Genomic DNA, 27442 nt, shown 5'->3' with positions numbered 1-27442 from the left:
CCGCTGGTAAGGGTTCGCCGACCCCGTGGCATGCCACCATCTGGTCCTCTGCCAACTGGATGGCCTGGTTCAGCGGCGTCGGGCGGTGGCACTGGACCTACTGCGCGGTCTTCCTCGGAAGCCGCGCCACGAACTGCTCCAGTACCACACGATCGATGACTCCCTCGACGTCGCTTCCGTCGGCCATCAGCCACTTGCGGCACGAGTCCCGGAGCTGTTGCGCGAAGACAAAGGGCTGGCCGGACTCTTCGAGGGCCAGGGTCCGGAACCGCTGGCGTTGTTGTTCCGGGGTTTGACCGACCCGCTGGAGGATGGCACGCTTCAGGTCGTCATAGACCAGGAGATTCTGGACTGGCAGTTGGTGGGCGGCATTGTCCAGTCCGCCTTGGGCCATCCCCGAACCTCGGCGGACCTCTCGAAGAGGTCGATGAATGCTTCCGGGTCGTCGTGTGGTCCCATCTTTGAGAGCAAGATGGAGGCGGCCGAGTTGCTGGCGGGGGTGGGGACGGCCCGAATCTCCCGGTCTACCCAGCTCCGGAACAGCTTGCGGTCTTAATGCTGGGCCTGGAGGAGCGCCTCAAACCTCTTCTGCTGCTCCTCCCTGATGGCCAGCAGATCTTGATGCGTTTCCTGATGAAGACCGGCGAGCGATTGTACAAGGTCCGCAAGTGGCGTCCTTGGCGGAGTTTCCATGGCGGCGGCGTTCTTCTTCCCTCCCGGGTTTCGGCACCAGTGTAGTTGGATTCGTGGTTGTCGTGTGTGTAAATGTAGGGAAGGAAGAAGGCGGGGTCGGCGTGACTGGGAAGGTCGCTTTATTACTCAAACTTTTATAAACAACAAAACAGGCGCTCGGGGGCGCATCAAAGGCAACAATATACTCAGTTTCTCTCAGCTTAATCACTCAATATTTCTCTGCTTCACTCTTGCAAGGAAGGGACTTGCGACGTCCCAGTCCAAAGCTCTCTCTCTCGTCTCTCTCTCCACTGCGGTTTAAATGCTGTCTCTCCATGTCAATTACTGCAATCAGACATAGGTGTTACTCATCTGCAGTTGACCAACTTACTCACCGCTCGGTTCTGCCCTCTCTCTCCCGCTACAGACCTCGCGAAACCACGCCCCCTCCGCCACACTAAAACACAATTGCATACTACAAAGTGACTGCCAGTCTGTAAACATGAGTATACTGACAGAAACAGATAGTCCCATCCTGATTATAAAATCTGACAAAAGTGTGCAGCCCAGTCTGCTGCCACACAAGTCTCCTCCAAAGACACCCTTAGACAATGCCTGAGAAGAAGCAAAACTTCTAGTAGAGTGAAACACCCTGATGCGGCCTCCAAAACAAACAGCTGATCATAATTATTCAAGTAATTATGGATCATCTGCTTTGATCTGTTACGACAGCAAAACACTTCTGGAAATTGGTTACCGCTACACTGACCTGTTTCAGGACACTTTCTCCAATCTTCCATCTGAGATTCGCCGGGACGCCGAGTTGAACAATGGCCACTCGAGTCGACGGCGAAGATTCAAAAAACACCGCGGGAAACGCGCTGGGATCCGCAACAGACTGAGAAAAAGAGCATTCAGTCCTCCTCTCCCGAGCATTTTGCTCGCAAATGTCCAATCCTTGGAGAATAAGATGGACGATCTTAGAGCCAGGATAAGTTTTCAACGGGACATGAGAGACTGCAACATCTATTGTCTGTCCGAAACATGGCTCACGCCAGCGGTCCCGGATACAGCCGTGACGCCGTCCGAGAACTTCTCTGTTTTTCGGATGGACAGAACAGCCGAGGCCGGGAAATCTAAAGGCGGTGGAGTGTGTTTCATGATAAACAAGAAATGGTGCGATCCTAGGAACATCTCCATTCTTTCGCGATCCTGCTCGCCTCACTTGGAACATTTATCTCTCATGTGCCGGCCTTTCTACCTGCCGAGGGAGTTTTCCTCGGTCATCGCCACTGCCGTTTATATTCCACCACAAGCAGACACGGGGCTGGCTTTATCTGCCCTCCATGATGTGACCAGCGGCTTCATAAACAAACACCCCGACGCTGCTTTCATCGTCGCGGGTGATTTTAACAAAGCTAACCTAAAGAAAGTATTGCCAAACTTTCACCAGCATGTCTCCTGTCCCACACGAGGAGCAAACACACTGGATCATTGCTACTCTCCGTTTAAGAACGCCTACAAAGCTCGTTCACAGCCAGCTTTTGGCAAATCGGACCATGCCGCCATTTTCCTCACACCGGAATATAAACAAAGGCTCGTTCAAGAGCCCCCGGTGAGGAGGGAAGTCAAACGCTGGTCATCCCATTCAGAGATCACGCTACAGGCAGCTCTTGATGACGTCGACTGGGACATGTTCCGCGCGAGTTCTGAAGACGTCAGCGAGTTCACAGAAGTGGCGCTCTGCTTTATTAACACACTGACAGAGCAAGCCACACAAACATTAACTATAACGTCCTTCCCTAATCAGAAACCGTGGGTGGACAGTTCAATTCGCACTGCAGTAAACTCGCGCACCACCGCTTACAATGCCGGTCTCCAAACGGGGGATATGAGGGAGTACAAAGCTTCATGTTACGCCCTCCGGCGCGCCGTTAAAGCCGCAAAACTCCGCTATAAAGACAGAGTGGAATCTCATTTCCAACTCAACGACTCCCGGCGGATGTGGCAGGGACTGAGAACCATCTGTGCTTTTGGAACTAAATCCTCTGCAGAGGTGAGAGCTGATCCGTTACTGGTGAACGAGTTAAACTCTTTCTACGCTCGCTTTGATGGTAATCGCGGCAGCGCGACTCCGGCGAGTGACGCGTCAGAGAGAGTCCCTCAGAGCAGCAACGGTCACGTGATCTCTGTCTCGGAGGACGAGGTTCGGAGGGCACTCAAACGTGTGGATGTCAGGAAAGCTGCTGGGCCGGATGGTATTTCAGGTCGTGTTCTGCGGTCCTGTGCTGATCAGCTCGCAGGGCTCTTTACATCCATATTCAACGAGTCCCTTGCTACATCTGTTGTCCCCACCTCCTTCAAACGATCCTCCATCATCCCTGTACCTAAGATCAGTAAACCCTCTTGCCTAAATGACTATCGTCCAGTGGCTCTCACATCTTTAGTCATGAAGGTCTTTGAGAGACTCATTAAAAACAACATTTGCTCCTCCATTCCTGACACTTTGGACCCTCTTCAGTTTGCCTATCGTCCCAATAGATCGACTGAAGATGCCATTTCTCACGTCCTTCACTCCTGCCTCACTCACATCGACAGCAAAAGTGGGAACTATGTCAGGTTGCTATTTATTGACTATAGCTCAGCCTTTAACACCATAGTTCCCATTAAGCTAACACACAAACTCCTGGATCTAAGCCTGAATTCTTCTCTCTGCCTCTGGATTGAAGATTTCCTCACTGGCAGACCCCAGGCGGTGAGAGTAGGCCAGTTCACCTCCACCTCCATCACCCTGAGTGTTGGAGCTCCACAGGGCTGTGTGCTGAGTCCCCTGCTCTACTCTCTCTACACCCATGACTGTTTGTCCACACACAGCTCCACCTCTATCATCAAGTTTGCTGATGATACTGTTGTCCTGGGTCTCATCTCCAACAACAATGAGACGGCATACTTGGACGAAGTGGAGCAACTGACATCATGGTGCCAGGACAACTGTCTCTCTCTGAATGTTAACAAGACCAAAGAACTGATTGTGGACTTCAGGAAGAGACAGCATCGGTCATACTCCCCTCTCATGATCAGCGGGACACCGGTAGAGAGAGTGAGCAGCTTCAAATACCTGGGTGTGAACATCTCCGAGGATCTGACCTGGACTACACACATCCAGACACAGGTGAAAAAAGCCAGGCAAAGACTGTACCACCTGCGCCAGCTGAGGAAATTCAGGGTTTCACCAGCCATCCTGAAAACTTTCTATCGAGGGGCGATAGAAAGTGTCCTGACTCAGTGCATCACAGCGTGGTACGGGAACAGCACCAGTCATGATGGCAAAGCCCTGCAAAGAGTGGTGCGCTTATCCGAGCGCATCTCAGGCTCAGCTCTCCCGTCTCTGCAGGACATCTACACCAAACGCTGCAGAGGTAGAGCTACCAAAATCATCAGAGACATTAATCACCCTGCAAACTCTCACTTCACCCTGCTGCCATCTGGTAAGCGCTTCCGTAGCCTGATGGCAAAAACTGAAAGACTCAGGAGGAGTTTCTTCCCCCAGGCCATCAGACTCCTGAACTCAGTCACGTGACTTCACTTCACCCACGCACACGCATAAGCATACGGTTTTTTAACATTAACATCCACATACTGCAATTGCACTGCACTTTACTTTCCTATTGTTACTGCGTAACAACCTGTAATAAACCTTGCACATTATACTTCTTTATATATACATATATATATATTTTATGTTAACCACTTATTTTTAAGTCTACAGTTTATCTCACTTATCATATCCACATATTTTTTATATTTTTATTTATCTTATTTCCTATTTTTATCTTTTACTTGATTTATTTATAATTCTACTTATGTTAATACTTTTTATTCTAATTTTATTCTATTTCTATTTTAATTTCTTGTAACTGTTATTTGCACTGTCCATGGAGCGGACCTGTTTACATTTCACTGCCAGTTGTATATTGTGTATATAACTGTGTATGTGACAAATAAAACTCTTGAATCTTGAATCTTGAAGTCACGTTAACTCAAGTCACCTGTCACAAGATGAAGAAGATTTCACAGGTTTCAATACAAAAAGTCTTTAATACTTAAATACACATGGTGATAAACTAAATGATGAACAGCTCTGATGATAAGTGTCCATTGGAACTGGTGAGTGGCAGGAAATAAAAACAAAGAAACACGTGATGAATGAAAAAAACTGAAAGTCAATGAAAATGAAACTAGGGACAAACACAACAGAATAAGTGTGACAGAACGCCCCCTCCTGGAAGGCACCTCGCTGGGTAGAGTGAAGAAGGAGAGATGGAGATGGAGAGCTGATGGAGCTGAGCGATATTGCTAGCACTGGAGACCCAGGAGATGCCACGGCGATGAGCATCTGAGGTGGAGCCAGAGTACCCAATGGCTGAGAAGGAGCCCACTACAGTTGTAGTGGTGGAGGAATGGAATGCAGCCGACTGCCCGAAAGTCTGTGGTGGAAGTGGAGTGCTATTGGATATCTGAAAGGCTTTGTGGCCATGCCCCTCTCTGGCGCGTGTTTCAACTAGGTTATATAGACATATAGTCTAGACCAGTGCCTCTGCACATTGGTTGATAGCTACTACATATGCAAACTGATGCATTCACAACACAGCCTACTGTGTTCTATTATTTCTAAGGCGCTGGAAATGAGGGCTTTCGTAAGAGCTAGATTAATGTGTATGCACCAATAAGCTTGTTAATCCACGCTCTGCATTTCAGTAGTCCAGCGTTGCTCGACTGTGTGTTCAAGACGCCGTCTTGGCCCTCTACCAACTAGATGTCTGGTGTTTCAACTAGGTCCGGTACCCGCCCGAAGTGAGGCAGGCGCTACAGGAACTTCAAATGAACAAACTATGTGTAAACTTTCATGGGTGGTTTGTCAACGCCATAAAACATCATAAGAAGAATAACATTCATGGGTTATCGAACATGGCTATCTCCCCGCTACAGTGGGGAGCGAGCATGCAGAATGAATCTGGCTGATCGACTGATGATAGTCCATTCAGAGAGTGAATTATATCATTTCATCTTCTGCTTCTCATCCTAAAAACCCAGAGAGTAGAACTGGGCCTTGTTGTGATGCGGGCACACATTTCACAGGGGCACTCACAGTTTGTAACTTATCACTTATTGTAACTTTCATTTCGAGCCGAGAATTTCTGCCTTAACCCTTTACCTGTCACCCCCCATTTTGGCAAGTGGAGCATAAATGACATTCCAAAATAAAAATGTTATTGCATAAGTCATTCTGAATAGACTGCAAAAAAATGCTCGGCCCCACTTTATATTAGGTGGCCTTAACTACTATGTACTTACATCAAAAAATAAGTGCAATGTACTTACTGTGTTCAAATTGTATTGCAAAACACCTTTGCTGATATTGAGGTGGGATTCGGGTAGGGTTAGGGACAGGTGTGGTGGTATGGGTAAGTTTAAGGGTAGGGTTAGGTGTAAGGGAAGTGTCAACTGTGTAATTACAAATGTAACTACATAAATTAATTACAGATGTAATTACATGCAGGTATTTTTTTAATGTAAGTACAATGTAAAAACATGTATGTACACAATAAGTGCATTGTATCAAACGATTAATTAAAATGTTAGTACATAGTAGTTAAGGACACCTAATATAAAGTGGGTCCAAATGCTCTTCTTATTTAGTATTTTTTCTTGTTTCCAGTCCAAATATGTAAAAATTCTTAAATCTAGATGCATTTACTAGATTAGTAAAATGACATAAGATATTTTTTTTCTTGTTTTCTGGGGGGAAAAAAAATCTAAATGAAGTGAGTTTTTGCTTAAAAGGGAACTTCAGACCTGGGACGATGAATGTGTATTTAAACTGTGTCATTTATGTAGTAGAAATGTGAAATTATTTTTTAATTTGGTGCGGATTGATAACATGCGGAACAGCTCCCTCTACTGGCTGTAGTTTTAGCTTCTGGCCAAAAAATCCTCAGATGACGCAAAATGACGATATTTGCGTCATCTGAGGATTTTTTCCAGAAATAAAATGCATAATTCTCTCATCTCAGGGGGACATGAGGGGGGAAAGTACCATAATTCAAATATACTACGGGGTTTCTACTTATACAAAGCTTAATGCTATGTCACTGAAATTACCCTTTAAAACAAGTAAAATGATCTGCCAATGGGTCAAGAAAAATTATCCTATTTCTGTTTGGGACAGAAACAAGATTTCAATCAGAAATAAGATTATTTTTCTCACCCCATTGGCAGATAATTTTGCTTGTTTTAAGCAAAAACTTGCTTAATTTTCATTTTATTTTCAGGAAAAAAAGAAAAAATATCTTATGTCACTTTACTTATCTAGTATATGCATCTTGATTTAAGAATTTTTAGATATTTAGACTAGAAACAAGACTAAAATACTAAGTAAGAAGATCATTTTTTGCAGTGTAACCAACATATCCAGAAAGCCAACACTTGAGTTTACAGTTCAAGACTCATTACTCACAGCAACATCCTCAGTGTTAAATGAACACTGCTGGTGTTTATATGAGTCCACACTCACAATGTTAAAAGGTAAAATTTAATCAGTGTTGAGGTTAATGAGATAATTAAGTGATGATTGGGCATTAGTGATGAACACCTGATGATAATGAGCTGAATCACTGAAGGACAGAGAAACACAAGAACTACAAGTGACTTCAGCCACAGCCTTAGATGAAATCAACAGAAAATAAAAGAAGACATTACATCTCTGAAGATCTCAGCAGAGGAGGATTAACCTGATTGACTGTTTGTCTGTCAGACGACTGCAGAAGCTCTTATTAAGAATTAATAGAGTTTGTTTTTGTCACCATCATGGTGATCAGTGTTTTATTTATTTGGGCAGTTTGACGACTTTTCTCAGACTGCTGTATCTGCGTTTGCTATGGCAAGAAAAGCAAGAGAAATAACAATCAGATGCTGTCGGCTGCTTAATGATAAGAATATGATCATTGTGTAGTGGCTTAATTCAATTCAATTCAATTCAAATTTATTTGTATAGCGCTTTTCACAATACACATTGTTTCAAAGCAGCTTTACAGAAAGTGCATTTCATAAATGTACATTGAAAAATGTTAGAAAGAGAATGTTAAAGAAAAATGTTAGAATAAGTTAATCAATCATGTATTATTTTAGGCCAGAACAACGCTGGCGTTGAGTCGTCTCTTCACAGGTGTTGGGGCATCTGAAGTCTCCATGAGAGGCTGGATACAAACTGGAGCTGACGAACTAGTTACCACGGGACTAGTGTCCCGAGATAACAACAGAAAAGCAGATGGGAAATAATTAGCATAGCTGCTGTTCAGAATATTAATGCTTTTGATCCGATTTAACTGTAGTATAAAACATATTTATAATGTGAATGCTTTGCTAAAGAGATACGTCTTTAATTCACAGCTCTTATGACTGAGTATGAGCAATATACTATTAACTTTGTTTTATTGTGATTCTAGAAGAAATCCAGCACAGCTTTAATCAGAAAAGCTGAATAAGTTTGAAAAAGATTGTATACTAAGCACTTTGACCTCCTGCAAGTTTTACTCACACACAGACATAAAGAATCAGCCTAGGAATCTCAACAATGGTGACATGCTTCATGCCGCAAGGCATTCTGGGAGTCATGGATGAGTTTTGCATAATGCACCCAGAATGCATTGCGGCATGAAGCTTGTCACCATTTTTGAGATTCATAGACTGATTCTTGATGTCTCTGTGTGTGAGTAAAGCTCATAGGAGTCAGAAGTGCTTATTGTGTGATGTGTTATTAAACCGGAGAACAAAACTTAAGTACACATTTTACAAATCATTCAGTTTATCTGATGAAAATACTGTTGGATCTCCTCTGCTTAAGGATCAATGAGTCTCTGGAGATCATCAAATAAGGCCACTATATGATGAGAACAACTGTCTCATCAATTCGACATCATCAACTTTCTCTTGCTGTTCTCAACATAACAAATAATTAAAGCGGCCAGAGAAAATCTAACGTTGAAAAGTCAAGAGCCCAACTAAATCAAACACTAATCACCATAATGGTGACTTCAAACGAATCCATTATTTTCAATAAAACATCAACATCTAAACCTCTGTTGATTCTCCATAAGAGCTTCTGTAGACATCTGACAGAAATAAAGTCAATCTGGTTAGTAATATGGGAAGCTGGTAATGCTGTTTGTGGAGTTGTTTCTATTTCCAACAGTCTTTCTGCTCATTATCATCAGGTGTTCATAACTAATGCTCAATCATCACTTAATTATCTAACTAACTTCAACACTGATTCAGTGTTACCTTTTAACACTCTGAGTGTGGACTCATAGTGGACTCATATAAACACCAGCAGTGTTAATTTAACACTGAGGATTTTGCTGTGTGTTATTAATATATATATATATATATATATATATATATATATATATATATATATATATATATATATATATATATATATATATATATATATATATATATATATATATATATAATCTCCAACATAAAAACTAAAATTTAAAATATTAAGAATATATTTTTAAATGTATAAAAATATTATGTGAATGTAGTATAACAACTTATAACCACAACTAAAGTGAAGCCACAAGTGTGGTCATGCTTTATTTCAAATCTGAGGATGATATCTCTAACACTGCATTTTATGAAGCATAATGTAAGGCCATGTCATGTGAGTTTTTAGAGAATATTGATAGATGCTAATCATTATGTTATTGCCCTGTAAAAACACATACATGCCATCTTCTAACTAGTCTTCTAACTGCTAAATTCATGCTCTATTGTTTTCACTCAATGAACCTTTCACATGCCTGTCATGAATGAGTTAATATGAATTATTCTTTTATAGTAATTGGGCAGGGACATAGGTTTAAAACGTGGGGAGGTCAGGGTGGGCTCTGTTGCCTCACAGTGGTTTGGTCCAAAGTTCTTCAGTAGTTGTGGAACTTCAATGAGTAGGCTGTCAAATATATTTTATTCACTTTAAACATTGAATTAAGTGATTTTATTCATCTTTAATACAGACGATGCTGAGATGAATAAATTAGCAATGACAAAATATGACGATACCGATGTATTTTTTCATAAGTCCGATATTTTAGTGATTATTGTTTGGTAGCTTGTTGTATGTCCACTACATCCACTACTGACTTTAGGCTAATGTAGGTTTTTCTCAATGCTATGTGGAAGAAGCAAGATAATTTAAAAATTATAGTACCACGTGGTGAACCTATGATAATGTCACGGGGTGATGAGAAGCGGAACTAGTTTTGCCCAATGTTGTTTCCCTGTGGGAGCATTTTCAATACAACACCAGGTCGGTTCCGGGTCCTCCCGTGTAAACAGTACGGCCGGACTTAGTAAATGGGGAAATGAGCGTCAGCTGAGACATGCATTTGCGAGGGGGATTATAAAAGGATATGTTTGTGTGGAGAGAGGTGTCACACAGCACGGGGAGAGACTGCACACCATGAAGAACGAGCTTAAAATTTGCAGTTTGGTAGACCTGGATTCATAAAAGGAGGTAATACGAACAGAGGAAGAGCGTGCATCTATGTTATCTCATCAGGCAGTTAAGTGTCCTTTATAAGCTTTATTAGGAAACCTAATGCCTTCAGTATCTGCTGTATACGAGAGTGTGGTGAAACTGAGAGGAGACCTTATGCACTGTGAGTTGTTGTGGGTTGCAGTGTTTAGTGTGAAGTGAACACGTATGACCATTTGAAGTGATTGATGCATGCACAGGTGTGGACATTATTCTGTGTCTGCCCGTGGCCCCAGTTGGCAGACTCATTTGGTCTCGATCGCCGAATTGAAACTAACTAAGTGCTGTGTCAAGTGTATGTCATACAGGAGTACAGCTCCATCCTGTCTGATTTGAAGAGGATTTGTTGAAAATTCATGCATTGTGGTTTGACTCCCTGACCCGAAGAGGAAGCATTATCTGTCCAATGAGCTGTTCACACGGAAGGAGATCCTTGGCGTGAGTACCTGATTACTGCTTGCTTTGAAGAGGATTTGTTGAATATTCATGTGTTGCTGTTTGACTCCCTGACCCGAAGAGGAAGCATTATCTGTCTAATGAGCTGTTCACACTGAAGGAGATTCCTGGCGAGAAGTATTATCTACCTACTGAGCTGTTCGCACGGAAAGATCCCTGGCGTGAGTACCTGCTTATTATCTGGTTTGAAGAGGATTTGTTGCACACTTATGCACTGTTGTTTGATTTCCTGGCAAAATTTGCTACCAGGCTATTGAGCTGCTCCATTGTTCACTTCTGGCTGTCCGAAGAGGAATTGCTGGGTGAATCCCTTTCCAGTGTCTGCTCCGTCACTCACCTCTGGCCGTTCGAAGAGGAACCGCAGTGTGAATCCCTTTCCAGTGTCTGCTCCAACTCCTTACCAGTGTCTGCTCCATTACTTACCTCTGGCTGTCTGAAGAGGAACCGCTGTGCGAACCCCTTACCAGTGTCTGCTCAAATCTCTTACCAGTGTCTGTTCCATTACTTACCTCAGGCTGCCCGAAGAGGAATCGCTGGGTGAATCCCTTCCCAGTGTCCGCTCCGTTACTCACCTCTGGCCATCCGAAGAGGAACCGCTGTGTGAACCTCGTATCAGTGTCTTGCTCCCAGCCTGTGACAATAACTCATATTTAAACAACTATTGCTTTGTGTTGTTGGTTAGATAAAATGACAGAGAAAAGAAAAACGTACATGAAAAAAGATCATTTTTCAGATAAATGCCACACACAGGCTCCATTATTTGTGTCCCCTTCAAAAATTGCTCTTGAGATATCTTTAGTTATGTTATTCTGTATGACAAAATATTTAGCAAATATGTGATAGTCAAAAAGTGTGCATATTTGGACAAATATAGATTTATTAAGAGCCCGAACAGACGCAGTCCAGTTATTTTTCCACATCTTATAAACCACTGTCTGTTTCAAGCATCAGCTTGCAGTGTGTCCGAAAAGTAAGATAATAAACTCCTAATATATGTTTGTTTCCTTTGGTTCCTCTTTTAGTGATTGATATAACCCTCTAATCTTGTCAAAATTGTAATATATTTGTTTGTTGGACTGTCGTGCTGGCGCTATCGAGTTGTTCATGAGAACTGTGTTTGTGTTTTTGGGATGTAAGGGATGACTTTTTCATTGAACATTTGACCTGGATTAACGTAGTAACACAAATTGCTTTCACTTATTGATGACATAGCCTCGGCCGGCTGGCACAGCAGATTCTGCCATAGTCGTTGCCTGCGTTGCGTACGTATGTGTGGGGCGGAGCTATCAAAATAGGGGTGAGACCCTTTTGGGGTTGGGGCGTGTTTGTTTTGGTGATTTGAAATATCAACATCGGTTACCAGACATGGCTTACCCCCCCTTTATGAAATGAATGTCACTGAAACCTAGTTTTATCTTAAACAGTGGTCAAATATTGAAGCTGGAGTCTTAATCTTTTTAATGATACTCAGTTTGTCCAGATCAAATTAGAGAGTGATGTTTAAGCATGCAGTGAATGTTGAACAACAGTAATCTGGGGCCGTCGGCGATCCTTGACCCTAAAGGGGTTAAGAGTTCTCAGGAAGCACTTAGGTTGGACAACAAGAGTCTACCGTTCCCATTAAGGTATATGTGGCTGCTATTGCCTCGTTTCGTTCCCTGGTTGACGGGCAATCGATTGGGATGCACACGCTGGTTGTCAGATTCTTGGATGCTGGAGCTGGATCCCCCCCGGTTGCTTACGTGCCTAGGTCTCTTTCTCCTCCCTTTAAAGCGCAGGTCATTCCTCTGTCCGCTCTGTCTTCTGAGCCATCAACCTCACATCGCTCAGAATGCTGTTTGCCCTGTCAGGGCTTTACAGGGATATATAGACAGCTCGGCCGCTTTTCGACAGTCAGACCAGCTCTTCGTGTGCTATGGTGGCTGTACTAAGGTATAGTGCAGGCTATCGCTTTGACTTAGGCGAGCCAGGGACAGGAATGCCCCCTTAACTTCAGAGCTCACTCAATGAGGTCTCTTCATGGGCATGGTCTAAAGGCACGTCTATTTGGGATATATGTTTTGCATCCGGCTGGTCTTCACAGAACACCTTCGCCAGGTTTTGCAAGTTGGATGTGCAGCCCTTGGCGTCTCAAGTGTTTTCGGTGAGTGATTAACCTCACTTATCTCCTAGTCTTCTATTGACTACTTCTGTACACCGCTTGTGCTGTTGACGTTGTGCTTATGTGCATACTGTTATGTCAAGTCGCCTTCATTTATGTAGCGCTTTTTACAATACAGATTGTTTCAAAGCTGCTTTACAGTGTATTACGGCGTATGAACTCAAAATAAATCCAAATGCCGCGGCAGGCTAAGACATGTGGGTTAACACTGAAGACGCGTCATGCTGAACCATTACACGATAGAAAGTCTTTATTGCTCGATTTCGCAAGGAACAAAAACTTACTTTAACAGATGTTCTTCATGAACCATACAAAATACCTCAGTATTTTTACCTTTTATCCAAAAGAAAGCAAACATCAAAATAATGTCCAGCTCCACAAAACAAACAAACCTTCACTGGTGAGCTCTTCTCTCTTCTGTTCCCAGGCTCCACTTTCTTCTCAACAGGGGCTACAGTAGTGGCAAAACTACTGCCTCTAGCCTTTGAACTAGTTTGAGATTTGACCATTTTTGATTCCTTTCTTCTTGTCACAGGTGGATCTTGTACATTTCCAAAAAGTGGGTCACTTGCTAACTTGACTTGCCTCTCAACAAATTCCACAATGTCTGAAAATGTAGCTCTACGACGAAACTTCTCTTGAACATTGCAAGCCACACTTCTCCACCGATCCCGCAGCTTATAAGGCAGCTTTTTCACAATAGTTTGCATATTTACAGGCACGTTCAGATCACTTACGGCGACTCCCATAGAGTTGCAACATTCCCGTAACAATAAACTGTAGGCCTGTAAAGCTTTAATATCTTCAGCTTTAACCATCGGCCATAAAAGCACCTTATCCATGTAGGCAGAAGACACTTTGAATGGATCGCCAAAATGCTCCTGAAGTAATGACTTTGCCTTAGTGTATCCATGAGATGGAGGCAGATGTTGACAACTTCAGATCAAATCCCAGGGGCCTATACCATGAAGCCGGTTTAGCTGGCTAGCCAGATATGTTTAAGCTTAGTTTGTGCCAATCCTGGGTTTTAGGTACCATTAAAGTGGTTTGGCTTTTAGCAGTGTTCATCTCCATAGTAACTCACTCTCCATGGCAAACCTGCTTCAGGGCAGGTTATGTTCTGGATAAGAGATCAAACTGAAATTGGACCAATCAGCTGTGAGAAAAGTGACACACCTCTGATGCAATAAAGTCACTCCCCCTGTTTCTACTCCAAATTAAAGGTCACTGCATAGCAAATAGCTATTAAAGACTAAAGCGTCTGGCTTTTAACAATGCTTATTTATAATAATAATAATAATTTTGAATGATTTAGATATAATTTATGTAATTATTATACCCGTAATCAATTACACATGTATCATTTTAGTTAATCAATCATTAATAGGCATTTAGTTGAAATTAATATAAATAGCCTATACAAAGGTCATACAAATAAGCTTTAAAATAAATAAATAAAGCTCTAAAAATTACTACATGCAAGCTTAAATGTTCAATTCTCTATATATCAACTAAACTAACTTCATAACTTTTACTAATGTTACATAATTTTCTTTAAGTTGTACTCTTTTATAGACAGCTCTTTTCTGCTTGCTGTGTAAATGTGTTTAAATTCTTAATATTTTTCAATCATGTAATATTCTGCAGAAGAGAGAAATTAATCTTGCTGCTTCTCTCGCGAGAAGTGAATCTCGAAAAGTGAAGTTTTACTGATCCACAGTGTGTGATTGGCTGTTCACTACTGATGTCACAGCTAAACTCCTAAACTCAGGATCAAAGCCTGAGTTGACAGAGAAAGCGGATGATCAGCATCATGGGACCAACAAAGCCTGAATAGATTAACTAAACTAATCCTGTAACCCTGAGTTTGTTAAACTACCACCATGGTACAGGCCCCTGGGCTGACCTTTTTTATACTGCTCAAGGTAATACAAACAGTCCTCATGACTTTAGGTTCTCCCTTCAATATTGTGTTCAAATCCCCTCATGAACGTTTGATACTGTAGTGGATCTCCGTCAAAACCTTGTAGGTCTCGCTTGGGTAAGAGGAAAAAGTGATTGTTGTCCAACCAATAAAGATGTAATTTGATTTTGCCTTTCCAAAACTGTAAGAAAACGCTGATCAGGATTACTCACTGTTAATAGTGCAGCTTCATACTGAGAGTGAGTAGCTGAAAAGCACCTTCTGACGGAGTGGGCAAACCAGCCCCAGTCACAGCAACGGGCACAGCAGCAGGTAAAGTATAAAGATTGGGCGGACCAGCCCCAGTCACAGCAACGGACACAGCACCAGGCAGAGTATGCAGATTGAGCGGACCAGCCCCAGTCACAGCAACGGACACAGCAGTAGGCAGACCAATTTTGTTGTGTGTCTTGGACCTCACCGAAGCATCACCTGAAAGCAAAGCTTCACCTGAAGCCTCTGCAGCCGGTGGCCGAGTATTGAACTTAGTTAAGCCATGGCGCTGCAACATGTGGCTTGTGCCTGTGTTCTCTTCCCTTTCTGATTGAACAGAAACATGAGACACACAAGATCCTTCTAAAGTCTTTAACACAGTTACTTTGGCCATAGATGCTGCCAGCTCCATGTCCAGGTCCAGTTCCTCCTTCTTTCTCCTAAACAGCTCCTGCTGTTCCTCCAAGGCATGCTTCTGACTCAGCAACTTTTGACGAGCCAAAAGAGCAGCTATTTCAGCCTCAGCCCTTAATCTGGATGATGATATAGTGGACATAGATTTGCTCATCACAGTACTGCATTTCTTTGACCTCACTGACACATTGGAAACGCTATCACTTGGCCTAACTTCATCCTCTACTGCATTTCCCATAACTTTAAATATACAAGTGTCATTGTCATTGGAAACAATAGGTCCTAAACATGGGAGAACAACGCCCTCTGCTGGTGCATCTGGCGCCTCCAGCAGCCATTTATTCGTCTCCTCCACAAAAGCAGTTTTATGTTCTTTAACACTGTCAAACCAAGCATTTTGTTTTTCTTGTTCTTCAGGTGGGAGCATTGGAACTACAGCACCATGAAGATGACTTGCTTCATCAAACAAGCTCGATATATTTTCAAGACATGAACGAATTTTCTCAGCATTACCAGCACTTTGCATCAGATCTTTAATTTATTTTATTGCACCTTTAATCCTTCTTACTTTTGCTTGGCGTTCTTCTTGAAGCCTTTCCATTTTATGTTCAAAAGCCGTAAGTGTTATTTGTCTCTTATCATTTGCTTCTTTTACCACATTTAATCTGGTATCCTGAATTAATTAAATTAAGAAGAGGATCTATGACCTCTGGAAGCAGAGCCGGTCCAAGGCATAACTAAGCGGCTGCTTAGGGCCCCCTATGCCACCAGGGAGCCCCCAAGAGCACATGAAATGACTTTTTGCAGTATGTTATTTCATGATGATTGAAATCGCGAAATGGACTTAAACAATTACTAAATAAACTGCAAAATGTTAAGTTTTCTAATATATGCACGGATTGATTCTGACAGCATTGCACGAGCTCGCGGAGCCATCGGCCAGACACTATTCGCTTGTTAGGGTTCAAGTGCGAGAAAACCAGTGCTAAAACGTAACGTTACTTGTCAGTTGCCCGGTAACCTTTTTATGAATGGATGGATTTGAGAATGTGATATGGTTTAGTGCGAATATCTTGTCTGACGTGCTGCATGTTTTGTACGGAGAACAGCATAGCTTCCAGTTTCTCAATAAATGTTTTTTCTGCAAACTGCTATATCGTCCCCTTGGAATTATAAGTTGTGTAGCCTATATTTTGGAAGTTTTTATTTAGAAAATTAAAAGGTTCTTTCTACACAGTCAAATGGAATGCAAAAAAATTTTTTATTTCCGCCAAAATAATAGCTCTGTTTAATGTTTCTGTAACAACATTTCTTGTTTTAAAAGAAGTCTCTTCTGCTCACCAAGGATGCATTCATTTGATCAAAAATACAGTAAAAACGGTAATATTGTGAAATATTTGTTACATGCACGCCAGGCTCCACCTCCTCACTACCACAACGATCCCTGTCACCTGAATACTGAGCACACACACCTGCACGTCATCATCACTGCAATCACCACCCTGCACTTAAGCACCACGCTCACACTCAGTCACTGTCCGGTATCGTTTGCACATGACCCTACATGCTTGCTTCCTCGGACTCACCTGACTACTTACCTGATCCCCAACAAACCCTGAGTGTCTCCTCGTCTCGTCCTGTCTCCTGGTCCTCGTCTCCTTCGATCCATTGTTCCTGTGTTCAAGATCCCAAGACGTATTGTATTATCAACCATTCTAGCATCACCAAATACTCTCACTCAGACTCTCACCGCACCTGCTCACTTCCTGGTTCCGAAATAAACTCTGCTTCCACCTGCCTCTGTTATCCGTGTCTACTCTGTTTGTAACAGAATACCGGACCAACACAGCGCACCAGGATGAGCACCCCGGATCCATTCCAAGAGCTTGTCGACGCCGTTCGGCGAGCTCTTCCCACCAGCGCACCTGCACCTTCACCGGCGAGCACTTCCGGGATCCACACAACCACTTCTTGGCCCCCGAGTACGCCAGTCCCATGGCCAGACCGGCGCCCTTCTCTGGTTCGGCGGAGGATTGCAACGGATTCCTTCTGCAATGTTCGCTGGTCCTGGAGATGCAGCCGCGCATGTACCCCAACGATCGCGCTAAGGTAGCGTTCTTCACATCTCAACTCTCCGGTAAAGCGCTCCGTTGGGCGGAATCCATGTGGTCCACAGACAGTCCAGTGATCTTTACCCTGTCGAGGTTCCTGTCTCACTTTAAGGAGGTCTTTGGGAAACCATCATGGGATTCGTCGATCGGAGAACAGTTATACCATCTGAAACAAGGTACCTCCACAGTTAATGAGTATGCTCTACAGTTTCGAACCTTACTGCTGCTGGGATCTCCCTTTCAGTTACTGCCCTCCTCGATTCTGGGTCAGCCGGGAACTTCATCTCGGGAACCCTCTGCCGTCAGCTCAAGCTCCGCACGTCTGCAACTCCGACGATCTACCAGGTCCAGTCGGTAACGGGCAGACCACTCAGTCGGAGGCAGGTTAGTCGCTCCATGGGCCCCATCGGAGTGCAAGTTGGAATCCTTCAGAGACGTCTTCTGTCCCCAACGGGCCTCCAAGCTGCATCTCCATCGGCCATGGGACTGCGCCATCGATCTGCTGCCAGGTGAACCAGTGCCCAGGGGGAAAATCTATCCCCTCTCACTCCCGGAGGAGAAGGCCATGGAGGAGTACATCAAGGAGGCGCTGGAGCAAGGCTACATCCGTCCATCTACCTCCCCTGCTGCTTCGAGCTTCTTCTTCGTGGCAAAGAAGGACGGAGGCTTGCGGCCTTGTATCGACTACCGGTCATTAAATAACATCACCATCAAGTTCCGTTACCCCCTTCCTCTCGTCCCAGCTGCCCTGGAACATCTCCGTGGTGCCACTGTGTTCATGAAGTTGGACCTCCGCAGCGCTTACAACCTCATCCGGATACGTGAGGGGGACGAGTGGAAGACCGCCTTTGTCACGCCCACTGGTCACTATGAGTACTTAGTGATGCCCTATGGACTCGCCAACGCCCCCTCCGTATTCCAGGACTTCATCCACGAGGTGCTCCGGGAGTGTCTCCACAGGTTCGTGCTAGTATATATAGATGACATCTTGATCTACTCCCGGAGCATGGCCGACCATCGCCGTCACGTTGCGGAGGTCCTACAACGCCTGAGGAACTACCAGATCTACCTCAAGGCCGAGAAGTGCTCATTCCACCAGCCCATTGTGCAGTTCCTCGGGTACAACATAGATCACAGTGGCATCCGGATGGATGAGAGGAAGGTGGAAGCCATCCGGTCTTGGCCAACTCCCACCTCCGTGAAGGAACTACAACGCTTCCTGGGTTTCGCAAACTTCTATCGACGCTTCATACAAAACTACAGCTCCATCACCAGTCCCCTCACCAGCCTGCTCCGCAACAAGCCCAAGTCTCTGTCCTGGACCCCATCCGCCACCCAAGCCTTCCAGACCCTAAAGGACACCTTCACGACAGCTCCCCTCCTGGTCCATCCTGATCCCGAGCTTCCCTTCGTCGTGGAGGTGGACGCCTCTACCACCGGGGTGGGTGGGGTCCTTTCTCAGCAGCAGGGGAACCCCAGCCGTCTCCATCCATGTGCCTTCTTCTCCCGCAAGCTCAGCCCGGCGGAGGTTAACTATGACATCGGCAACCGAGAGCTCCTTGCCATCAAGCTCGCACTGGAGGAGTGGAGGCACTGGCTAGAGGGTTCAAAACATCCGTTCCTGGTCCTGACTGACCATAAGAACCTGGGGTATCTCCGAGAGGCAAGACGACTCAAACCCCGACAGGCTCGCTGGGCACTCTTCTTCACGAGGTTTGACTTCCACATTTCCTACCGGCCAGGGGCCAAGAACATCAAGGCGGATGCCCTTTCCTGCATCCACGGCCCAGAGGAACGTTCCGAGGAAGAAGAGGAACCCATTCTCCCCACGAAGCTCCTCCTCAGTCCCATCACATGGTCAGAAGAGACCCTGCCCTCTACCAATGCCTCCACCAACGTGCCGCCGGGCTGTCCTCCGGGCTTGCAATACATCACTCGAGCACAACGCATCCCTCTGATTCACTCCTCACATACATCACTGGGCACTGGTCACCCTGGGGTCTCGCTGTCGCTGCTACGCCAGCACTTCTGGTGGCCACACATGCCAGCTGATGTCAGAAGGTACGTGAGGGGATGCCGGGAATGCGCCATGGCCAAAAGCCCTCGACACCTGCCAGCTGGGAAACTCCTGCCTCTGCCCGTTCCCAACCGTCCGTGGTCACACCTAGGGGTGGATTTCATCACAGACCTGCCCAATTCAGAGAACTGTACATGTATCCTCGTAGTGGTCGATCGCTTCTCGAAGTCCTGCCGGCTGCTCCCACTTCGAGGACTTCCCACAGCCCTAGAGACCGCGGAAGCCATGTTTAACCACGTCTTCCAGTATTATAGCATTCCCGAAGATATCGTATCTGACAGAGGTCCTCAATTCATTTCTAAGGTATGGAAGGCCTTCTTTGCACTCCTAGGTGTGACCGTCAGCCTCACGTCCGGATACCATCCTCAGACGAACGGGCAGACGGAAAGAAAGATCCAGGAGATTGGCCGTTTCCTCCGTACCTTCTGTCACGGCCACCAGGACTCCTGGAACCAGTTCCTAGGATGGGCCGAGTACGCACAGAACTCACTTCGACAATCCACCACCGGCCTGACACCTTTCCAGTGCGTACTCGGCTATGAACCGCCCCTCTTCCCAGGGTCTGGGACTCAGCCCATCACCAACTTCAACGGGCACTCTGCAGACCGATCCGACGCTCCGACATTCCAGGTGGGGCAGAAGGTCTGGCTGTCCACCCGGGACATCAGACTGCGTCTGCAGTGCAAGAAGTTGAGTCCCAGGTTCATTGGCCCCTTCGAGATCCTGCAGCAGATCAATCCGGTGACGTATAGACTCCAACTACCACCTCAGTACCGGATTCACCCCACTTTCCACGTGTCTCTCCTGAAACCTCACTACCCCTCTGTTTCTGTTTCCCCAGAGCCTGGCGATACTCCGGAGCCTCCCCCTCCACTTCTAGTTGATGACGGCGCAGCATATCAGGTCCAGGACATCTTGGACTCCCGGCGTCGTGGTGGTCAACTACAGTACCTGGTAGACTGGGAGGGGTACGGCCCTGAAGAAAGATCGTGGGTACCCAGGCATGACATCCTCGATCCGAATCTACTAGAGACATTCCACGCTACCCGCCCTGATTGACCGGCACCACGGCGTCGGGGTCCTCGGCCCTCAGGAGATGGCCGTGGAGGGGGGGGGGGTAATGTTACATGCACGCCAGGCTCCACCTCCTCACTACCACAACGATCCCTGTCACCTGAATACTGAGCACACACACCTGCACGTCATCATCACTGCAATCACCACCCTGCACTTAAGCACCACGCTCACACTCAGTCACTGTCCGGTATCGTTTGCACATGACCCTACATGCTTGCTTCCTCGGACTCACCTGACTACTTACCTGATCCCCAACGAACCCTGAGTGTCTCCTCGTTTCGTCCTGTCTCCTGGTCCTCGTCTCCTTCGATCCATTGTTCCTGTGTTCAAGATCCCAAGACGTATTGTATTACCAACCATTCCAGCATCACCAAATACTCTCACTCAGACTCTCACCGCACCTGCTCACTTCCTGGTTCCGAAATAAACTCTGCTTCCACCTGCCTCTGTTATCCGTGTCTACTCTGTTTGTAACAATATTATTATAATGTAAAACATCTGTTTTATATGTGAATATAGTAAAGTGTGATTTATTCCTGTGATCAAAGCTGAATTTATTATCATTACTCCAGTCTTCAGTGTCACATGATCCTTCAGAATTCATTTTGATATGAGGATTTGATGCTCAAGAAACATTTATGATTATTATCAATGGTGAAAACAGTTGTGTACAATATTTGTTTGATTTTTTGAAAGCTTTCTATTTCAGAGAAATGCTGTTCTTTTGAACCTCCTATTCATCAAAGAATCCAGGGGAAAAGTGAGCATATTCAGCATAAGAGTCTACTATTTTTTATTTAAGTACATATCCCAGTCTGAACTGTAGTACAGTAAGGCTTTGAATATTAACACCTGACCACTCCTGTGGGTTTGCTACTGTTACAATTAAAAACCGTATAAGGGTAAAACCATTACAGCCAGACATGATGAAAGCAACACAGCTACAACTACTAAAATTGATACTGGATGTGCGAATTATCAAGAATTGACAATAGTCAATCATATTGGTGGCACCGAGGGGCCCCCAAATAAAATTCTGCTTAGGGCCCCATGGGGGCTTGGGCCGGCCCTGTCTGGAAGCATCTCTTTTAGTAGCTTAATCGGTATAGGGTTGACTTGATGATTTAACAAGTTTAAATGATTGTCGTACACCTTCCTCTTGAATCCAAGCTGTGTCAACAAGCAGTTATTTAGTAGTGGTGCTCAATCATGCCAGTCAGGGAGTGTTCGGTTACAGTAATTGTAAAAGTTATCAATAATTAAAGAGTAATTGATTGGTTGGTTGTTTGACTTCCCTTACTGGTAGTTCTGAGGAAAATGCATTATAGTGCTGAAATCATCATGTGACTTATCAGATGACCAAGAAGGAAATTAGTGCTTTCCATGCTGCTATTCTATTCATGGGTCATGTAACAGTAAATCAGTATCAATCTTCCATGTCTGTGATGTTATATGATGTTTAATAATAGAATTTCAGTTTTTTCAGTTTTCAGAAAAACTGCTGTTTTAACTTCATTTTCAAGCCCAAACCTCTTACCCAAACTACTGCAAGAGGCAGTTTGTAAAAAGTTAGCAATAATAAACATACTTTGCAGACATTTTTAAAAGTACTTACTCTGCTCAGTTATACAGTTCAATAAGTACAAATAAGCACAAGTCAACCTGCAATACCAAACAAGACCAAAGGGAGATGCCAAAGGACTGCATATAACTATATATATACACATTAAGAATTAATACACACACCAAAATACAAATGAAAAAAAAAAAAAAATTTAATGTGTGGAAATTTAGCGATCTGAAGGTGGGTCGATGTCATCAGTGAGCAGTTCCTGTCAGAACAAGTAGTCATGTCTATGTTTGGAGCTTCTGATATTCATGTGTACATAAACACCACTGATCCTCATAAACTTCTCCAAAACCCTTCTTCGGCAAGCATCCATTATAAAACACTCCCAGTACATTCATTTTGACAGCAAAATGCAGTCCAATGGCATGACGGAACGGCGGGTGACGTCATCAACCAGGAAACTATAAAGCACCCCTGAACCAAACAGTTAGCTTCTGTGTCTTCAGCAAGCTCTCTATGTGAATCATTTTCAGTTTGGTGTTTTTTGTCTGTCTTTAGTTTCTGCTAGGCAGGAGTTTTCACCACACACACACAAAAAGTACACAAAGAAATGGTGAGCAGATAACTGTTCAGAAAGTGTGTTCATCCCTGCCCTCGTTTTATTATGGGTAGAGATACACTCTCTATGTGCATTGTTTGTATGGGAGTGCAGCACGCTCAGGCAGCTTTCGAGCTTGTGAGCATTGTGAGCGTTTACTGATGAGAACGCTCTTCGTCCTCGCCACTCGGGTCCCGCTTCTGCCGAGGCAGAGCGATGGCTTCAGTCGTGGGGATCCCAAATGGATTTGCCTTCACCTGCGGGGTCCAGTGCCTCTATCCGGGGTTTGGAAGCACATATGGCTAGTTCTGAGGAATTAGATGTTGTTAGTGTCGCTCCAGGAGATATTAAACACTTGCCACTTCAATCTTCTGCAAGTGAGTAGCTTTTGGGGGTTTTAACTTTTAACTTTAACTTTTGTTTCCATGTTAAGTCTAGATTGGCCTAGTCAAAGAAAAAGTCAATTAGACGAACACTTCCTGCCTGCCAGAAATACACAACCTCCATGTTGGGGCTTGCCGTTTTTAAAAAAACGGTCTTATACAGAATTTTCAGCCCTCAAACATCTATATATAGCAATGTAGTAGGGCAGAAAAAGTATCAGAGGAGGGTACTCATAACACTGCAGGAGGGGTTTAAAACAGTCAAGCCTGCCGGTTCCTGCCGGTTCGCTGTTTCAGGGCACTGGGCTTGCTATTCAAAATACACCAGAGGCCAGTCTCGAGAGAATGGTACTCTCAGTAGATTTTCTGGCTGAGTGGAAACGAAATATATACCAAATATATTGGGTCCTGCAGACAGTAGAAAAGGGGTATGCCATTTAGTTCAGGTCTCGTCCACCCCGATTCAGTAGGGTCCTGCCCACAGTGGTTGGCCCAGAGCAGGCTCTGGTCATTTCACAAAAAGTAATAATGAGTGGTCGCTCGGCTCGAGGTCTATGGCAGGACCATTAGCTCTCTTGGCACATCAATTGCCTAGAAATGATGGCGGTGTTTCTGTCTCTGAAACACTTCCTCCCAGACCTCAGGGGCCATCATGTGCTTGTTCGGACCGACAACTGCTTTCAATCAGGGCAGATTATATCCCAGGGCACCTGAATCAGGAAGCAGACATCCTGTCGAGGCAGGGGCCGAGGGGAGAACTTCAGCAGAGCGGAAGTAGATCTCTTCGCTTCTCTTGAAACATCTCATTGTCGTCTGTAGTTCTCACTAACTTATCCAGCTCCTCTGAGACTGGAAGAGGCTACCCCTGTACGCCTTTCCTCTGATTGCTCTGCTTGCGGGAGTTCTGGAGAGAGTTCCCTGGGATGGGGCCTGTCTGTTGTTAGTAGTGACGGTTATTGAGACCATCCTCCACTCCAGAGCTCCCTCCACAAGGAAGCAGAGATTATTCACTTCAAGGAGTGGGAATCACCAGTTGGACCCAGTTAACTGCCCGGTGGGTGCAGTGCTGGACTTCCTGCAGGAAAGATTATCCGCAGGGTTATCCTCTCCACAATAAAGGTGTATGGGGTGTCCTTAGCTGCTTACCACACTCCTTTGCGTGGTGTATCATTGGGGAGACACCCTCTGGTTACTCGTTTCCTTCGTGGCACTTTGAGGTTAAGACCTGAAGCTCACACGAGGGTGCCGGCCTGGGACTTGGCCATTGTGTTACAATTCTTTTTGGAGGCTCCCTTCGAACCTATTGAAGAAGTTCCTGAGAAAATTATTTCTGCTTGCTATCTCGTCTCTCAAAATAATTTTTGAGACATTCAAGCTTTCTCGGTTTGACCCTTGTGCTTGGAATTTGCACCTGGCATGGTTAAGGCCTTCATTCACCCTGGGCCGGGTTATATTCCTAAGGTTCCTACTAATGTTGTAAGACCAATTGTACTGCAAGCCTTCTGTCCTTCTCCCTTTCAGACGTCAGACCAGGAGAAACTGAATCTGCTCTGCCCTGTAAGGGTCTTAGATGCTTATTTCCACAAAGCTGTCCTGTGGAGAAAGTCTGAACAAATGTTAATTTGCTTTAGGTCACCTAGGAAAGGGTACCATGCATCTAAGTGGGTGGTCGCGGCCATCTCACTTGCTTACGAGTCGGCCGGTCAGCCTTCACCTTTGGCTGTACGAGCCCATTTGACTAGGAGTATGTCTGCTTGAAAAGCGTTACTGTCAGGAGTTTCTCTCCAAGGGGTTTGTGATGCAGCAGGCTGGTCTTCGCCGCATACTTTTGTGAGGTTCAATGAACTTGACCTCAGCTCCATGCCAGGGGCACAGGTGCTCGCTTCCTAGTGTGTGCTATGTTTCACACGGACGGGCATTTGCTTCTATGGTGACGTGGATATAGCATTCCCACAGCGGTGATGCATCGCGAGTTCCCTTGAAAGGGAACGTCTCGGTTACGTATGTAACCTTATTTCCCTGAAGTAGGAACAAGACGCTGCGTCGCTCTGCCATGCTCCCAGCATGCCCGTGATTGACTTGCTTCAGGCTTTTCAGAAGCTAACTGTTTTTTCAGGGGTGCTTTATAGTTTCCTGGTCGATGATGTCACCCGCCTATGGCATTCCGTCACGCCATTGGACTGATTAGATATGTGCTTCACAATGCAAGTGACTCAGTGTTGTGACTCTTCAGGGAACTAAGGTTACGTACGTAACCAAGACGTTTTCTTTATCCAATTGAAAGATGTAGTTTGCTTATCCTGTGTCCATGAAGCGGTTGGGTGTTTTGAACTAAACGTCTTGAGCTGCCGCTACGAGAGCGGTGTTTTTTTGTTTTAGTTTATTTTTTTATTGATATAATTTATATTTTATTATTTAACGTATTAATAATAAAATGAATAAATTATATTAATATATTTAAATTAATTTTAAGTTATCTCGCGCCCCCCCACCCCCTTTTTTATTTCAATCCTGCTACCAATTCTGACATTTTATAAATGTTGTCTATCTTGATGATCAGTGCTAGAAAATAATAAAATAATTTAGTGTTTTAACGTTTTAAACTGTATTTGTATGTTCATTTTAGAAGCAGAGTTAAAAATGGCAAACCTCAGAAAATAGTGGGGTTTATTAGTTCAGCTGTGTAATAATTAATTATGACATTATTGTGTTTAAATGTTCAGCTCTGTTTGAGATAGTTTGCCCGGTGTTGTCAGTTCATGTATGTGTTGTATGCTACACGGTTCTTGTATTATCGACTGTTATTATTTTTATCAATTTACCTCAATGTGTAGGGCACTCTTTTAAATTCAGATATGCCGAGCTGAATCAGTTAAAGGTACACTATGTAATCTTCCAAACTGTGTTTTTGTATTATCCCAAATCACTACGGTATTTACGTAATACCTGATTCTGTTCTTTAGACAAAGCTGAAGCTGAAGGAATGGGGGATGGATAAGGAAACAAGAGTGTCATGGAGAGTTCAGCCAAATGGAAATGTGTTTTCACGTGTTTGAAAACAAAATATGAGTTATACAATTGTAAGTTGATTTATCAATTTATTGGGATTTGCAAGAAATTATGGACTTTCTTCTCTCTTCAGATTTTCATTTTTAAATTCACTTGGTTTGAGGGTGCAACAGAGTTCTGGTTTAATTTTTTTTTATAATTCTATAAATTCAACAGTATGCATAAAAAGTATATTGGTGTATGATTATGATATATTGTAAACTCTTTCAACAATCTTAAAATATGACTTAATCCCTTTTTTTATTATTATTATAAATAAGTTTTAATAAGTATTATATATAAGTTTTATTTCGGTACAGCTTTGATTTAATTTCATTGTGGGGTGTCATTCTGTTTTCTAATAAAAGTCACTTTGATTTTCTTGTAACAAATCAAACTTTTAAGTTAGAAAATGTACTGTATAGATATATTAATAAAGATTAAGAACATTTGTTTAATACATTTTTTTCTTTAATATCTGTTCTAATAAAATGACTTCTAATGAGTAACATTTCCTGTATGTATAATCACTACAGCACCTTTAATACCAAGTCCCTTTGTAGATATGCATGCATACCACACACATAGAAACACATACAGCTGCAATCAAAATTATTTAACCCCCTGGAGACTGTAATCATTTACAAATGTTAGCTTTTCTAAAGATAAAGAGTCTTTAGAAAAATGTAATCTGTAACAATTTATTGGTAAATTAAAAGTGCTAATGTCGGTGCTAAGGAGGTGCTGTCGCGAGGAGGATCAGTTCCGGGAACCAGGTCCAGTTGGACCAATATGGCAGAACTAACAAGTGGTCGCCGAGCTGTCCGTACAGGGGCAGAGGCATCCGTGAAAACCACAGCATGCCTGGACACTTGTTCTAAGGGAATTCCAGCCTGTAAAAACGAAGGGTCCGACCACCGGCTGAAGGTTTGGCGACAGTGCGGGGTAATGTGTAGAAATGCCGCTCTGCCACAGCCATCTCGGGACTCCTCCATAAAGCCAGTGTTGAAGCGCTCTCATATGGAGCAGCCCAAGCGGCGTTACTGTGGCTGCCATATGCCCCAGGAGCCTCTGAAAGAGTTTCAGTGGGGCCGCTGT

Source organism: Gobio gobio, assembly GCF_949357685.1.
Source record: "Gobio gobio genome assembly, chromosome: 5".
Lineage (NCBI taxonomy): Eukaryota > Metazoa > Chordata > Actinopteri > Cypriniformes > Gobionidae > Gobio > Gobio gobio.
Note: the sequence above shows the minus strand (reverse complement) of the source record.